Source organism: Nicotiana tabacum, chromosome 1 (assembly GCF_000715075.1).
Source record: "Nicotiana tabacum cultivar K326 chromosome 1, ASM71507v2, whole genome shotgun sequence".
In the NCBI taxonomy this organism is placed as follows: Eukaryota; Viridiplantae; Streptophyta; class Magnoliopsida; order Solanales; family Solanaceae; genus Nicotiana; species Nicotiana tabacum.
In genome coordinates this window covers 166,292,478-166,308,761 of record NC_134080.1, presented here as the reverse complement: position 1 = coordinate 166,308,761, position 16,284 = coordinate 166,292,478, and positions in this window count along the sequence as shown.

Sequence of the window (16,284 nt, the reverse complement as noted above, 5' to 3'; positions counted from 1 at the left end):
GAGTCAAAAGTCTAACTCGAATATCCATGGCTGGCCGGAGAAAGGTTATAGACGATCGAGAATAGTCATTGAGCAAAGACTAAACAAAACCCCTTTAGTATCTAGTCATGAGACCACAAGAACGAACACATAGGGGCCATGAGAGGTTGATATAGGTCTCCGATGACCTTGGAAGGCCATGGATTATAGCGGATTAGGGTGGCGGCGGCTAGGGTTTGATGTGGTTGTAGAGAGGATTTGGGAGAGGAGGGGTTTCAGAGGCGGCGGATTATGAAGAATGAAAAGGGTTTGGGGGTTCTTTGGGTTTAATTAGGAAAGGATTAATGGGAGTCGTTGATCTAAACGATCAACGGCTGGGATTAGATGGGAGTTAGGGTGGGTCATTTAAATGGGTTGTGGGTCGGTTTGAATGGGAATTGGGTTAGGGTAATTGGGCTTCAAATTGGGTTCAATTGGGGTTCAAAATCGGGCTATAATTGAAATAAAATGGGGCTAACATTTAAATAGCAATTTTTCCTATCTGATTTATAAAAATAGTAAAATAATTTTTGTAAATAAATTAAAGGTACAAAATGATTTATAGTACATAATTATAAAATTAAAAATACTGGACTTAATTGTTTATAGATATAAACGTAATTAAATCTAAAAGAGGCTAACATTGCAATTACATGTAATTTAGTTTTAAAAATACTAAATAAATTTGTAAAAATATTCAAAAATTATCTTAGCTATACTTTAGTAAATATATGAGTATCCAACAAATGAATCACTAAAAATGATAATTTTGAGAATTATTATTGGTTTTTATGAATAAAATAGGGGAATAAATTGGTTTAAAAATCTTTTAAAAAATAGGAAAAAATGATAAAACATTTGGACATACTTATACATTCATATTTATGCTATTTTGAAAATAATTTGTATATAAAAATATACAGGAAAAAATTGGGTATCAACAGCTGTCCCTCTTTACCCGGGAAGGATGGAAGAGTTGTCGGGTAAAGATATGATGGCCAATTTTGACCGAGCGAAACGGTTTGAAGAGGTTTAGGCCACGAAGACTTTAGAGAACGGATGCAATATCAGGACGGGGTAAATGGTGAAGGTCTGATAGGGCTGCGGGAATTGGAACGGGATCGCTCTTGCCGAGATGGTCGTTGCTCGCCGGTTTACCTGCAAATAAGCAATACAAGCATATATTGTGCATAGATTTAAATATGATGCAAATTCTCGTCAGACCATGAATGTCGTCTTTGGACGATGAGAATGATGTCCTTAGACCATGATGTCCTGGGCCATGGAGCGTGCAATAAAGGATTCGAAGGCCATGAAATGATGCTCTTGGGTTGTGAGGATGTGCCTCCGAACCATGATGCCTTTGAATAATGATATGCAAAAAACTAAAAGGGGATCCTTAGGCCATGACATGGTGTTCTCGGGCTATGAAAATGGTGCTTCCGAACGATGACGCCTTTGGATAATTTGGCGATCTTTCAGCCTATGAAGTGCAGTGTGTGGCGATCTTTCAGCCCATGAAATGCAATAAGTGGCGATCTTTTAGCCTATGAGATGCAGTATGAGGCGATCTTTCAGCCATGCGGATGCAGCATGAGGCAATTTTTCAGCCCATGAGATGCAGTATGTGGCGATCTTTTAGCCCATGCAGATGCAGTATGAGGCGATCTTTCAGCCATGCAGCATAGTAGGTGGTGATCTTTCAGCCATGCAACGTAGTAGGTAGCGATTTTTCAGCCATGCAAATGTAGATGAGGTGGCGATCTTTCAGCCATGCAACGTAGTAGGTGGCGATCTTTCAGCCATGCAAATATAGTAGGTGGCGATCTTTCAGCCATGCAAACGTATATGATGTGGCGATCTTTCAGCCATGCAATTGTAGTAGGTGGCGATCTTTCAGCCATACAGATGCAGATAGAGGTAGAGCTTAACCTCGGAAGGCAGAATGGTAGCCTTATGCAATGCAGAAAATGTAGACGGAGACAACGTTTAGTCTTGGAAGGCAGAATGGTAGCCTTATGCAATGCAGAAAATGCAGATGGAGACAACGTTTAGTCTCGGAAGGCAGAATGGTAGCCTTATGTAAGAAATAAAATGGCAAGCGGTAATAGAGCTTTCTTAGCTGATATCAAGTTGCGATATTGTGACTGCTGGGGACATTGAGACACACGAAATGTCATTGGTGTGTATGGCTAGCAAATGTGGGTAAGTGCAATGGTTCTGAGAGTTGTATTCCTGAACATTGTTCGTCTCGTAAGTGTATGATATGTTTGATGATTGCGCAATCCAAGTGCCTGCATCCAAAGAAAAATCGCGAGTTTTGTAAAGGGGGGAGGTTAGTTCGTATCCCATCTGGCTCTACTTGACCTACTCGACTTTGATCTGGTGATACTATATGTATCATTGGGGTAGCGTTGCTAAACAAAGTAATTTCAGTAGTAAACATGCATGATTTCGTAAAAATATGACATAATAATAATTTTTTAGATGAACCGATGACTGTGACGTGGTTCTGGACATTGCAACCTCTCTTGCTACGGAATTTTGAGGGTCCTCATCAAAATTCTGCCGTAGTTTAATGGGTCGATGCTTCTAACTGTTGCCTGCGATGACCGGCTGAAATTACTTCGGAATTTTGAGGGTCCTCCTCAAAATTTTGCCCCAGTTTCTAATTGCCGGGGAAATGAAAATTTTATTAAATTATGACTGAACCCATAGGGCTGCCCACGTATCTCCTCTTAAATGGGAATCAGGTTAGGCATAGTTCAAATTACATCATATAAGGAAAGCATAAAGATCACACATAGTAACGCTTGACTGCATCTGAATTGATCGGCTTTGGCCAGACTTCTCCGTCCATTTCTGCGAGTATGAGGGCTCCTCCTGTCAGAACCCGGTAAACTATGTATGGACCCTGCTAGTTGGTAGAGAACTTCCCTTTGGCTTCATTCTGATGTGGAAAATTTTTCTTTAACACCAACTGTCCCGATATGAACTGTCTCGGCTTGAATTTTTTGTTGAAGGCTCTGGGCATTCTGTTCTGATAAAGTTGACCATGGCGAACTACATTCATTCTTTTTCTATCTATAAGGGCTAGTTGCTCGTAACGGCTTTTCACCCACTATGCATCGTCGAGCTCAGCTTCCTGCATGATCCTTAGGGAGGGAATTTCAACCTCAGCGAAAATGATTGCCTTTATACCGTAAACCAGCATATAGGGGGTTGCCCCGGTTGATGTGTGGACTGAGGTGCGATACCCCAGTAAAGCAAATGATAACTTCTCGTGCCACTGTTTATGCTTCTCTATCATTTTCCTCAATATCTTCTTGATATTCTTGTTGGCGGCTTTTACGGCCCTATTCATCTAAGGTTTGTAGGTTGTGGAATTCTTGTGTTTGATCCTGAAGGTTTCACACATAGCTTTCATCAAGTCGCTGTTGAGGTTGGAGCCATTATCAGTAATGATCGACTCTGGAATCCCGAATCGACAAACAATGTGGTCGCGGACAAAGTCTGCCACGACTTTCTTGGTTACTGCTCTGTAAGATGCTGCTTTGACCCATTTGGTGAATAGTCAATTGCTACCAGGATAAATCTGTGTCCATTGGAAGCGGTGGGCTCGATTGGTCCAATAACATCCATCCCCCAGGCGACAAACGACCAAGGTGAACTTGTTGTATTAAGCTCATTTGGAGGTACCTTTATCATGTCTGCATGTATCTGACACCGGTGGCATTTCTGGATATACTGGATGCAGTCCGTTTCCATAGTCATACAAAAGTAACCAGCCCGAAGTATCTTTTTGGCTAAGACAAAACCGTTCATATGTGGACCACAGGTCCCGTCATGAATTTCCTCTAGTAGCTTGGATGATTCCTTTGAGTCGACTCACCTTAATAGTCGCAAATCGGAAGTCCTCTTATACAAGATTCCTCCGCTGTGAAAGACATTGTTGGACAATCTCTGAAGTGTGCATTTCTGAGTGGGGTTTGCAAATTCTGGGTACTCGCCTTTTGCCAAATATTCCTTGATATCATGAAACCAAGGTTTTCCATCTGCTTCTTCTTCGATGTGGGTACAATAAGTTGGCTGATCATGGATCTTTATTGGAATAGGATCAATGAAGTTTTTGTTTGGATGCTGTATCATGGATGATAGGGTGGCCAATGCATCGGCGAACGCATTCTGGATTCTGAGAACATGCTGGAATTCCGTCTTTGTGAACCTTTTCCTCAATTCCTGTACATAATGCAGGTACGGGAGTATCTTGGAGTTCTTGGTTGCCCATTCTTCACGCACCTGATGTACGAGTAGGTCCGAATCTCCAATCACTAGCAATTCTTGAATGTTCATGTCAATGGTCATTTTGAGCCCTAGGATGCAAGCTTCATACTCGGCTATGTTGTTGGTGCACGGGAATCTGAGTTTGGCAGACACCGGATAATGCTGACCGGTTTCTGATACTAGGACTGCTCCTATGCCAACTCCTTTGAAATTTGCTGCTCCATCGAAAAATATTCTCCAACCGTCATAGGATTTTGCAATATCTTCTCCTATGAATGATACCTCTTCGTCAGGAAAATACGTTTTTAGGGGTTCGTATTCTCCATCCATGGGATTCTCAGCAAGGTGGTCTGCGAGTGCTTGTCCCTTGACCGCTTTCTGAGTTACGTAAACAATGTCGAACTCACTCAACAGGATTTGCCACTTGGCTAGCTTGCCAGTGGGCATGGGCTTCTGAAAGATGTACTTCAAAGGATCCATCCTTGATATGAGATATGTGGTATAGGCACAGAAATAGTGCCTCAGCTTCTGAGCTACCCAAGTCAAAGCACAATAGGTGCGCTCTAACAGAGAGTACCAGGCCTCGTACGGGGTGAACTTCTTACTGAGGTAATAGATGGCCTGCTCTTTCCTCCCTATTTCATCATGCTGCCCCAGAACACAACCGAACGCTCTATCCAATACTGTAAGGTAGAGTAATAGAGGTCTACCTGGCTCGGGCGGGACCAAGACTAGTAGTGTTGACAGGTATTTCTTGATTCCGAAAGCCCTTTGGCAGTCATCAGTCCATCTGGTAGCGGCGTCCTTCTTCGACATCTTAAAGATTGGCTCACAGATGACAGTAGATTGAGCTATGAACTAGGTGATGTAGTTAAGTCTTCCCAAGAAACTCATCGCATCCTTCTTGTTCTTTGGCGGTGGCAATTCTTGAATAGCTTTGACTTTTGATGGATCCAGTTCTATTCATCGGCGACTCACAATAAACCCAAGTAATTTTCTAGCAGGAACCCCAAACGCACACTTTGCAGGATCCAGTTTTAGGTTGTACCTTCACAGTCTATTGAAGAACTTCCTCAAATCTTCCATGTGATCGGTGGCTTTCTTGGACTTGATGATGACATCATCTACATATACCCCAATCTCCTTGTGTATCATATCGTGGAAAATGGTGGTCATGGCCCTCATGTAGGTGGCCCCTGCATTCTTTAACCCAAACGGCATCATCTTGTAACAATACATTCCCCACGGCGTAATGAAAGCCGTTTTCTCAGCATCTTCTTCATCCATCCAAATCTGATGATAATCAACGAAACAATCTACAAACGATTGCAACTCATGCTTGGCGCAATTGTTGATCAGGATGTGTATGTTTGGCAAAGTGAAGTCGTCTTTTGGACTGGCCCGGTTGATTTCCCGGTAGTCGACATAGACTCTGGCCTTCCCGTCTTTCTTCGGTACTGGTACTATGTTGGCTAACCATGTCGGGTATTCCACTACCCTGAGAACCTTAGCTTTGACCTGCTTAGTGGCTTCTTCCTTTATTTTTAGACTCATATCAGGCTTGAACTTTCTGAGCTTTTGCTTTATCGGTGGACATGTTGGATCGGTTGGAAGTTTGTGAGACATAATAGATGTACTCAGACCAGTCATGACATCATATGACTAGGCGAATATGTCCTCATATTCTCTTAGAAATTCAGTGTATTCCTTCTTTTCTGACGGCCATAAATGAATGCTGATTTGTGTTTCTTTGACGTTTTCTGCATCTTCCAAGTTAACAACTTCTGTCTCGTCTAGGTTGAACTTAGGTCTGTTCTCAAAATTATCAACTTTCTTAACAATCTCTTCTGGTAGGTCATCTTCCTCTGAATCTATGTCTGTTTGTTGTGTTGTCTCATTGCATGTCACAGTCATTGGCTCATCAAGGTAAGTAATAGTAACGTTGCATAAGTAAAGTAATGAGAGAAAAATAATAATAAGCGTCGAATTATAAGAAAAGTTAAAATGCTTGGATAAATTGCATAATGTTATAAAAACAAAGACTATAAAGTAAAGACAAGTATAGAGGGAAACTGATATATTATTCGAATTCAAACTGATGTACATAATGAACTGAAATCTCTTCTATTTATAGAAGAAAGGAAGCTGTTGTGTAAGCTGCTACTATACCAGATATGGATAATCTTCTACTGAGAGCAATGTTTATCCATAACGGAGTACTGAAAGGATAAACTTATTGTACCCGATATGGATAATCTTCTACCGGGGGTAATGTTTATCCATAACTGGGTACTAAAAGGATAAGCTTATTATACTCGGTATGGATAATCTTCTACCGGGGATAATATTTATCCATAACTGGGTACTGAAAGGATAAGCTTATTATACCCGGTATGGATAATCTTCTGTCGGGGGTAATGTTTATCCATAACCGGGTATCGAAGTGATAAGCTTCTTCAGGAAGCTTATTTCCAATAGAGTAAATAGATAAACATATTTACGGTGGAGTCCCATATGGATAAGCTTCTTCAGGAAGCTTATTTACAACGGAGTACTAAATGAACATCCATAATATAATATATTTATAACTCATAATTGTTTTGGAACATTGGAGCTCTTATTGCGGGAATTAAAATACAAAAGAAAATCATTTAGTAAATAAAATAGTGCATGATGCTTGTTTTAGCCTTTCTACCCCGAGGCTCGTCGGGCTCTGGTTGTCCTGATGGTCCAGTTATTGAGGCATGCTCCTCTGCTTACAGCCTGTATGGAAGGGCCTTCCTCTCCTTCCTCCTCGAGAACAACACAACAGTCCATGTCATTGTCTTCTAAGAATAAGTTCTTCATCGCTGCTAGAGCTTCTTCTTCATCTGACCCATAAATAATATCGGCCGGTTGGAAAGTCTGCTCCAAATGTGGTATCGATTGCTGCAGTGGATAGTAAGGACCACACCATGGTGGCAACCAGTTGTTGAATTCTTCCCAGGTGTACTCATATCCCAGACCGAAAGTGGTGCCATGCTTCTTGAGTTTTATGGGCTTAGTGATTCCTTGGAGGTTCTTGCCGAGCCCTTTGCCAGGTTTGTACCCACTCCAATTTAGTATACTCTTGATCTTGTTATCCCACTATTTGTCTTTGTCAACAGTATTTACCAGTTCGATGTAATGGTAAGTCTCTCCACCTAGCTTCTTTCTTCCTTCGATTGACGGAATGGTCTGGCGACTGTATATAGGGTTGCTACTATCGCCGTGAATGATCACCTCCTGGTGATTCCATTCAAACTTTACCGCCTAATGCAGTGTTGATGCTATAGCCCCAGTAACATGAATCCACGGTCGTCCCAACAACAGATTGTAAGATGATGGCACGTCTATCACTTGGAAATCAACATCGAACCAAATGGTTCCCATTTGCAAACACAGATTAATCTCCAATAGTGGACCTCTGGGAGCCATCAAAAGCCTTCATATTGATTGCTCCATCTTTTATCTAGTGCAGTCCTTTACCCAATTTCTTGAGTGTTACTAGTGGACAAATGTTGAGACTGGAACCTCCATCGATCAGGATTCTGGTGATAAAATAGTCTTCGCATTGCACGGTGATGTGCAACGCCTTGTTGTGACCCAAACCTTCAAGTGGTAGCTCGTCTTCATGAAATGTGATCTTATGACTTTCCAATACATGTCCTACCATGTTAGCCATTTCTCCACCAGTGATGTTGCTTGGTATGTATGCTTTACTCAGCACCTTCAATAGAGCGTTCTTGTGCGCCTCAGAATTTTGTAGCAAAGCAAGAATGGAGATTTGCATCGGTGTTTTGTTCAACTGGTCGATGACCGAGTACTCCTTGGCCTGTATCTTTCTCCAAAGATTGTCTAGACCTGTCTCAATAATGGGTGGCCGGTTGGAGGCCTGCTTGTTTGACTCAGCTAGATGTTCTGGGGTATAAACCCTACCAGTTCTTGTCATACCCTATGCCGCAATAGTTTCCTCGAACCTAACCTTGCCTTTCCTCCTTGCCTCGGCTGTATAGTCCCATGGTATAGCCTTCGTACGGAATGGCGTCATGTTCGACATTGCTACTGGGATTGGCATGGCTATCTTTACTCCAAACGGAGCATGTGCCTTGGGTGGTAAGACTGCCAATTCAAACGGTGTAGGTGCATTTGCTGGAGATACAAATTCGACCTCAATTGGCACTGGTATTTTTTCAAATGACGTTGCCTCAAACTCAAATGGCACAGATATGTTTACCTCAGCATCCCCAGAGGGCTGAATCTGGACTACGATCGGATTGAGAGTAACTATTGGCTTCTTTGGGTCATCACCTTTTGCGATCAACCCAATTGATCCCTTGGGATACCAATCATCCTCTATTTCATTCATGTGGATGCCTCCACCCTTATGGTCTGAAGAGGGTTGTTGCGGACATTTGGAGCAGGCTCCTTTGCCACAATAATCTTGTTATCAATTAAAGTCTGGATCTTGTCTTTCAGAGAACGACATTCGTCGATGGTGTGTCCCTTCATGCCGGAATGGTATGCATAGGATTTGTTTGGGTTAACCCACTGAGAAGGTTTCTCAGGAGTTGTAGCAGGGATGAGGGTGACATAACCAGCAGCTTTAAGTCTCTCGTACAACTGGTTAATAGGTTCAGCAATGGTTGTATATTGTTTCAGGGGTCTGTGATCAAAATTTGGTCGAGGTTTAGGGAAATTTTGGCATGCAGGAGGTGATTGATAGTGGGATGGTTGAGCATTGTAGGTTTGGTAGACATGTGCAGGTTGAGAATATCTAGGTGAAGTAGGCTGATATGTAGGAGGTAGAGGTGATTAATAAGGTGGCGGCGGAGCTTGGTAAGAGGGTGAGGGTGCTTGGTAGTTCGGAGTAGGCTGATATATGAGTAGAGGCATTGGGTAGGTTTGGTATTTGATGGGGATTTGGTTCTCTGTGCAACCATTACGGCTTTTACGTCCCTTTTCTTGGACATTCCATGTAACTGTAAAGCCTTATTTGTAGCTTGAAAGGCCTCGAAGTTCGTAACCATACCACTTTTGATGCCCTCTTCAATCCTTTCTCCCAGCTTGATAATGTCAGAAAATTTGTGGTTCTCGATCATCATTAGTCGTTCATAATACTGCGGGTCCTGAGCCCGAACAAAGAATTTGTTCATCTGTTCCTCCTCTAAGGCGGGTTTGACCTTAGCAGCTTCGGACCTCCAGCGAGTAGCATACTCGTGAAATGTTTCTGTAGGATTCTTCTTTAGATTCTGAATATAGAACACATCCAGCGCATTTTTTGTGTTAAACCTGAACCTGTCCATAAAGTCAGACGCCATGCTTACCCAGCTTGACCATTTCTTTGAATCCTGGCTGATGTACCAAGACAAAACATCTCCCTTCAAGCTCCTCATGAAAAGCTTCATGTGGATTCTCTTGTCTTTCCCTACTCTAACCAGCTTGTCACAGTACGTTCTCAAATGGACCCTTGGATCCCCTGTACCATCAAACATTTCGAACTTCGGAGGTTTGTACCCCACGGGCAGTTCGACATCGGGCTGTATGCAAAGATACTCGTAGTTCAGCCCTTCAATCCCCTTACTTCCTTCAACGCCTTGAATTCGGCTAGTCAATTTCTTAAGTTCTTCAGCCAAATTCCTAATGAGCAAATCCTTGTCATCAGACTCGGGTGTGCTTGAGATAGGTTGGGTAGACTATGACATAGTCTCCACATAGATAGGGGTGTTGTGGTGGGTGTGAAAGTGGTCATTTGTGTAGTTTTAGAGTTCTGGGATGAGCAGTGGGGTGTTGTTTGAGGTATGGTAGGTGTTGCAGTGATGGTGAGGAGCGGGATGGTTCTTTTGCTTTGGGATATTCTGCGGAGGTATGGGGTTCTGAGCATTTGGAAAATTGCTATCTAGAGTGGTGAGGGAAAATGACAGATTTACCAGATTCCGAACTTGATCAAGTTCTTCTTGGAATTTCAGCAGCTTTTGTTCGAGTTGGGCGCATTTTCCTTAGGAACTTGAGTACCGTGACCATGAGTGACCTCTACCCATTCAGTTGAGTTCTCTTTTCTGACGTTATTCAAATCTTCCATCTTCACTTTGTTCTTGTTTTTGATAGGACTAAGAGGAGGAGTGGGTGGAGGGCCCCTGGATCTCGTGGAATAGGATGATGTTTCCAGAGTGCACGAACTAACCTTTGGGGAGGGGAATAATAAAACAAAAGTAAAAACAAAAAGGTAACAAGTTAGTGAGTATCATAAAAATGTTGCGATATTTAAACACATAGTGCGGAATATAAAACGTGTCCTAATTTGGGGACCTCTTTTTGCCCGAGGTAGGCCTAGCGACAAATTAATTTGGAGAACTCAGAATGCTAAATGTCTCATTTTATTAATATAAAAGAAGACGAATCCCAAATTTCCTAAATGCCTAGATGTCCGCCTTCATTTCCTTCAGCATTTTGGCAGTCTTCGACCCTCTTGAAAAACTTTCTTTCTAATTCCACTATGCCTCGCTCCAGGTATCCCAGTCTCTTGTTGGCACTGACAGCCATATCCTTCCATTCCTCAATCAGTTTCTGGTTGGCTTCTTGTATCTCACGGTGCTCGCTTTCGCACTCCCGGATCCTCTTGCGCAGTTTGTTGTATTTGGCATGTGCCTCGGCCCTTTCATCTATGATCTTGTGGCCCCTGGAAAACCCTGGCTAGCCCAGACCATCATGATTATCTTCCAACCAGCCTAAATAGTAGGGAGTACAGCCAGCATGGTATTTGTCTGGCTCGATGGTATATCTCCCCATGAAGATCTTGCAGTGCCACATATGCTGAGCTTGGCACTTATAAGTACTATCCTCATTCTGGAAGTCAGCCCGGAAATGACTCATCTTGTCGACCCTGGGTATAACCTGCTTCCTACTAGCTTGCCTCATAATCCGGAGAGGGATGTAAGGGTATGTTCCTCTCAGGCCGATCAATATCAGGAAAGGTGCATCTCTGGATCGGGCAATGAATTCCTCGGTAGGAAGCCACTCGAGCATCCATTGTACCTGGTCCTCAGTTAGATTGTCAAATAGCTCTACCCATCCTTTGGCATCTTCTGGCTGAGCGAACATATTGGGCATATAATTCATTTGCCTCGAATGATGGAAAGCAATATGATCATCCCAGTCCCTTCACTGAATCTCTTGTTGGTATTCACCCCTTTGAGATGCTCCATGAGCCAGAGTTGAAGTAGCAAATTGCAGCCTTCAACGTGTTTGGCTCCTCGTTGACACTTCTCCAAGGCTCGGTATATTTCCACAATGATCATGGGCACAATGCTGAAGGGTTGCCCACCAATTCCTTCCATTAGAGTCTTAGTTACCATAACCATCCTGGTGTGGATTCTTGCTTTCTTCATTGGAAACATGATCAACCCCAGGAAACAAAACATGAATACAAAGACTCTTCGGTAAATGTGTCCTAATAATGTGATGGCGAACTCGTCAAGATAGGTACGATAGGATTTGTTGTGCCTGTACCTCTCATACAAATAGTCAAAAGGGATGTAGGATTCTTTCAAACATGCCAGTTCTGGGTTCTTCTTCAAACCCATCATTTTGAGGAATCCCCTGCCCTTGCGTTCTCAAGCATTAACAAACCGCGGAGTTTCCCATTCTATACCGGCCAATCCTCCTATCTCCTCTGTCAAGGGTGTCATCTCAATGTCCCCGAAGCAGAATACAGCCCTCTCACAATCCCAGAAGAAAGTAGCAGCTTCTATGATCTTGTTGTTGGGTTGGATCTCTAGGAGAGAAGGCAGATTTCCCAAATATTTTCGAACAAGAGTTTGATCACTGGAGTGAAGATCATTCCACGAGCTTAGCAGTCTTGGGTGGATGTTGGTGACCATGCCGAATCTAGGGACTTCGTGCCTCATTTCTGCAAGACAAATAAGGTTAGGCCCTTACCCCCACTAGACTCGACTATTTAATACCAGCAATTAGCATGAAGCATTTAGTTCTCTAAATAAATGCACAGAACGTGGGGATGTCCGTTTGGGTTTAGGGAAACCCACTGGACTTTGGACAATGCTATCTTAAAGAGTCATTATGCGGACAACATAACTGACTCGGCTAGGTTTGACCATGATGCATGCATAGCTTAAACAGAGTGAGGTTTCTATGGGGTTTTAGATGGGTACCCTTGAGGGTTTTAGACTGGTACCCTTGAGCGGACAACTAAAGGGGGAAAGGCAAGGAACTGTCGACTACACCGTTGATCGATTGGTTTTACCGCAAATATGCCTTTTCTAGATTTAGGGGTAATAATATAGGAAGAGGGCAACCACTCATTATAAGCGTTGCTATGGTATTTGTTTGGGCACGAGTGGAGTATGATGTTGAGCATGATTATGCAATAATTAAAAGCATGTTGGCACATATTTGCACGTTAAGAAAGCAGTAAATACAGCAGTTTCATAATTTAAAGCAGTAGTAAAGGAAATAAACAAAGAAGACACGTCAGTTTTGCAATTGAAAAGGGAATTGAATGCTTAAAGAAATTAAACAAGTAATTGCCACAGAAAGAGGTATAAATTCACAATAACAGTCTGAAATGGTAAAAGCCTAAAGTCCCCAGCAGGGTCGCCATGCTGTCGCGCCCCCTTTTTCTCGTGAAATCGGGTTTATGACATTTGGTATGGGACAACTCGTTCCTTTTGGGAGCTAGGTTTTGTAATTTTGAAGAGTCGCCACCTAATGATTTAAATTGAATTAGGACACCAATGGGGTTCACTTCTAAGTTTCGTTTGAATAACCAGAGATAGGGTAAGGGCTTGAAATTATCCCAAGGAGAAGGTGTTAGGCACCCCTCGGAATCCACTAGTGTGGTTCCCGGCCAGACAGTTTATTGTGAATTTAGCAAATAGACAAGTATGAGCTCAAATATTAGGGGATTTAAACGCAATAAAAGAAAGAACAATTAAAAGAAGAGTTTTATAAAGGTTTGCAAATAAAGGGAAAGGCGGTCCTAGGTTTATATTTAATATAGATCACATCAATGCGATACCCGGTATGACACTCCTCAAAAGAGGGGATACACATGGTTTTAGCGTATCGGTCATCATATTCATATCTATCCTTCCCACCCTATTAAGGTATTAAAGCGCGGATTGGTCTCGATTACTATTGCATGCTATTACCCGTCCCATTCCTATCAGTCTCAGAGGAGCTTAGGACTACTATTCCTAAAGGGGAGGGATATTAGGCTGATTGGTTTCAAAGGGTAAAAATCTGAGGCGACATACAAAACACATACTGCATGTTGTGGGAAGCATATAAAAATATAAAGGCCCATATACACCTCCTTAAACAAAAGCACATAACTAGCATGACTTACACATACTTTTTAGGTCTGATTGAAATACTAAAGATGAGAGGAGTTTGATTATTGAAGCAGATCTATTTATTACATAACTCAAATAAGAAGTTTGAATCAGGTCTTCCTATTGGTTGTAGCAATTAACAAAGGCGGATTCAGTTTTTTATAGTTATTACTCTAAGGCTTGCCTAAGTGTTTAGATGAGATCCTATATGCATGATATCTAATTCAGAATGTGGCGAAAAAGTAATAACTCAAAATGAATGTTTGAAATCCTATAGGCATGCTTGCTAAACCCCGTTAAAGAAGGGAATTGGATTATTTAAAATGATTCAGAATAGACTGATCTTAAATTGAACTAGTTTTAGATTCTGCAGGCGATGGTATCTACTATTGCTGATTTTAAACCCTATGGACATGATATCTAATATTGAATGTGAATGGAAATGAACTAGATTTACTTGGGAATCCCTATAGCCATGATTTCTACATATTACTGATTTCGATATTATGAACGTGACGCTTATTATAGTCGTTTAGAACCTCTAGCATGATGTCTAAGTGGCATGCAGTATGTAAATAAGTCTTATAGGCAGGTTATCTAGGTGTTACATTGACCATGAAGAAATTGAGATAAACCCTACAGACATGGTGTCTAAAAAATGCAGAATTGAACATAAAGAATTAAAATAGTCCTATAGGCATGCTTTCTACCCTTGAGCATACATAGTTACCCTTTTCACTAGCCAGCCTCCAAATGTTTATTACAAATTATTACAAATCAGAAATAATGAATTACATCAGAAAAGTACAAAAAAGATTACAACCGGAGGAAGCGTGATTCTTGACTTCCTCTCTGAGTTATGGAATAAACCACCTCAAAAATGCCATTGATCCAAAGCCTTTCTCGGACTTGAGTATGTCAGAGTTCTCTAAGGGTCTCAATAGGATCCCGGGAAATGCTCACACCCAAGTTACATGACCAGAATAGGGATGAGTGCATTGTGGAAATGTCAGCCCTTATGTGTCCAAGTTCAGAGGGAGCTCATGGGTCCCAAGGCAGGGCTCACATAAGGGGGACATAACTTAAGTCTAAGAAGATGGTGAAAGTGCAGAAATAGAGTTTCAAGAACTGAGGGAATAGAGGAGGGGAAAGGATGATAAGGAGACATCCATTAGCATTTTACAGAATTAACAATTTCAAACAAAGGGGTCAGGGGATTGGGAGTACATTCCAATGAGCCAATACACTCAGGTATGGGTTAGCATTGGGTATGCACAGCAATGGGAAGTGCTGACATGCCTGTAACCCAATCACAACATATGAGATAAACATGGAGGTTATGATCATAGGGGAATCAGGTTTGGGTCATGTACAGCAATGTCCAATGCTGTCATGCCCCAAACCAACCACAAGTATTAAACACATTGGGGTAGGTATTTAGGATTCACAAGTCATGATACATTAATTCAGAATAGGAAAAAGGGAAAGTTACAGCATGCTTTAATAATGGTACTGGGTTAAATACAAACAGTAGACAAGCAAGGATGCAAGAAAGTAAATAAGCATGTTGTTGTTGGTGCAGAAGCTTAATTAGAACATACCAGTAAGAAATGCAAATGCAGAAAAAAATAAGCAAGTTTCCATAGCCTAGCCATGGCTTTCAGCTGGCTAGGTAAGGCAACAATATAGTAGTAACAGAAAAAAAAAAAGAGATTTAGTGGAGTGTGTGTTTGAACCCAAGTGTTTTATGCCTTGTGTTCATGTCCTTGAAAGGAAAGAAGTACATAGTATTTATAGTTTTTGAAAACGAGTAAGAGAGGTAATAAGCTACAAACATGGAAACAATCATGATTCAGAATCAATTATACAAGTGATTGCCTTTAATTAAGGGATTACTTGCTTAACGGGCAGTGACAGGTTCAAAATAAGGAAGGAAATCAATTTGTCAGCAGGCTGACAGTTGCCATAAAAGAAGTAGTAAAATATTAAGTAAGCAATCGAGTCTAGGTGCAGAAATACTCGAATTTTGGAAAGGATTCAGTAAGGCAAAACAGGAAAAGAAATCAGTTAACCTTAACAGGCGAGTGAAATCAGAATTTCACAAAGGAAAAGTTTGATATCAGTAACAAGTTTGAAGATCAGTCAAAGAAGGAAACTCAGCATATAAATAAGGTGCATAAACACTATACATGTGAGGCCAAGCCTGTTGGCAAAAGGAAATAGCATACAATAGTAGCACAAAATTCAGTAGATAGCAACATTCGAAGCATGATAGTCTAGTAGGTCAAGTCACATTGAATCAGTAGTGAAGAAAACATAGAATATCAAAGGCATGCAAAGATCTCACAGTAGAAGGTGAGGAAAACCCCCTTTTAAAAATTAGGGTTTCGAGCATAATCGAGTTTTAGAGATGATAGAAAACTAGAGTCAGAAGAATCACACAAAGGAATAAAAGGTTTTGAAATAAAGAACTTCAAATCGAGTCATGCACTTAAACGAACAGTCTCAGACTCAAAGCCATAGGATTTTCAACAACAGTAGAGTTTTAAAAGAGGATAAACAAACAAATCAGGCAAAACTCAAGCAAACAAGCATTCGTCTAATAAATAGT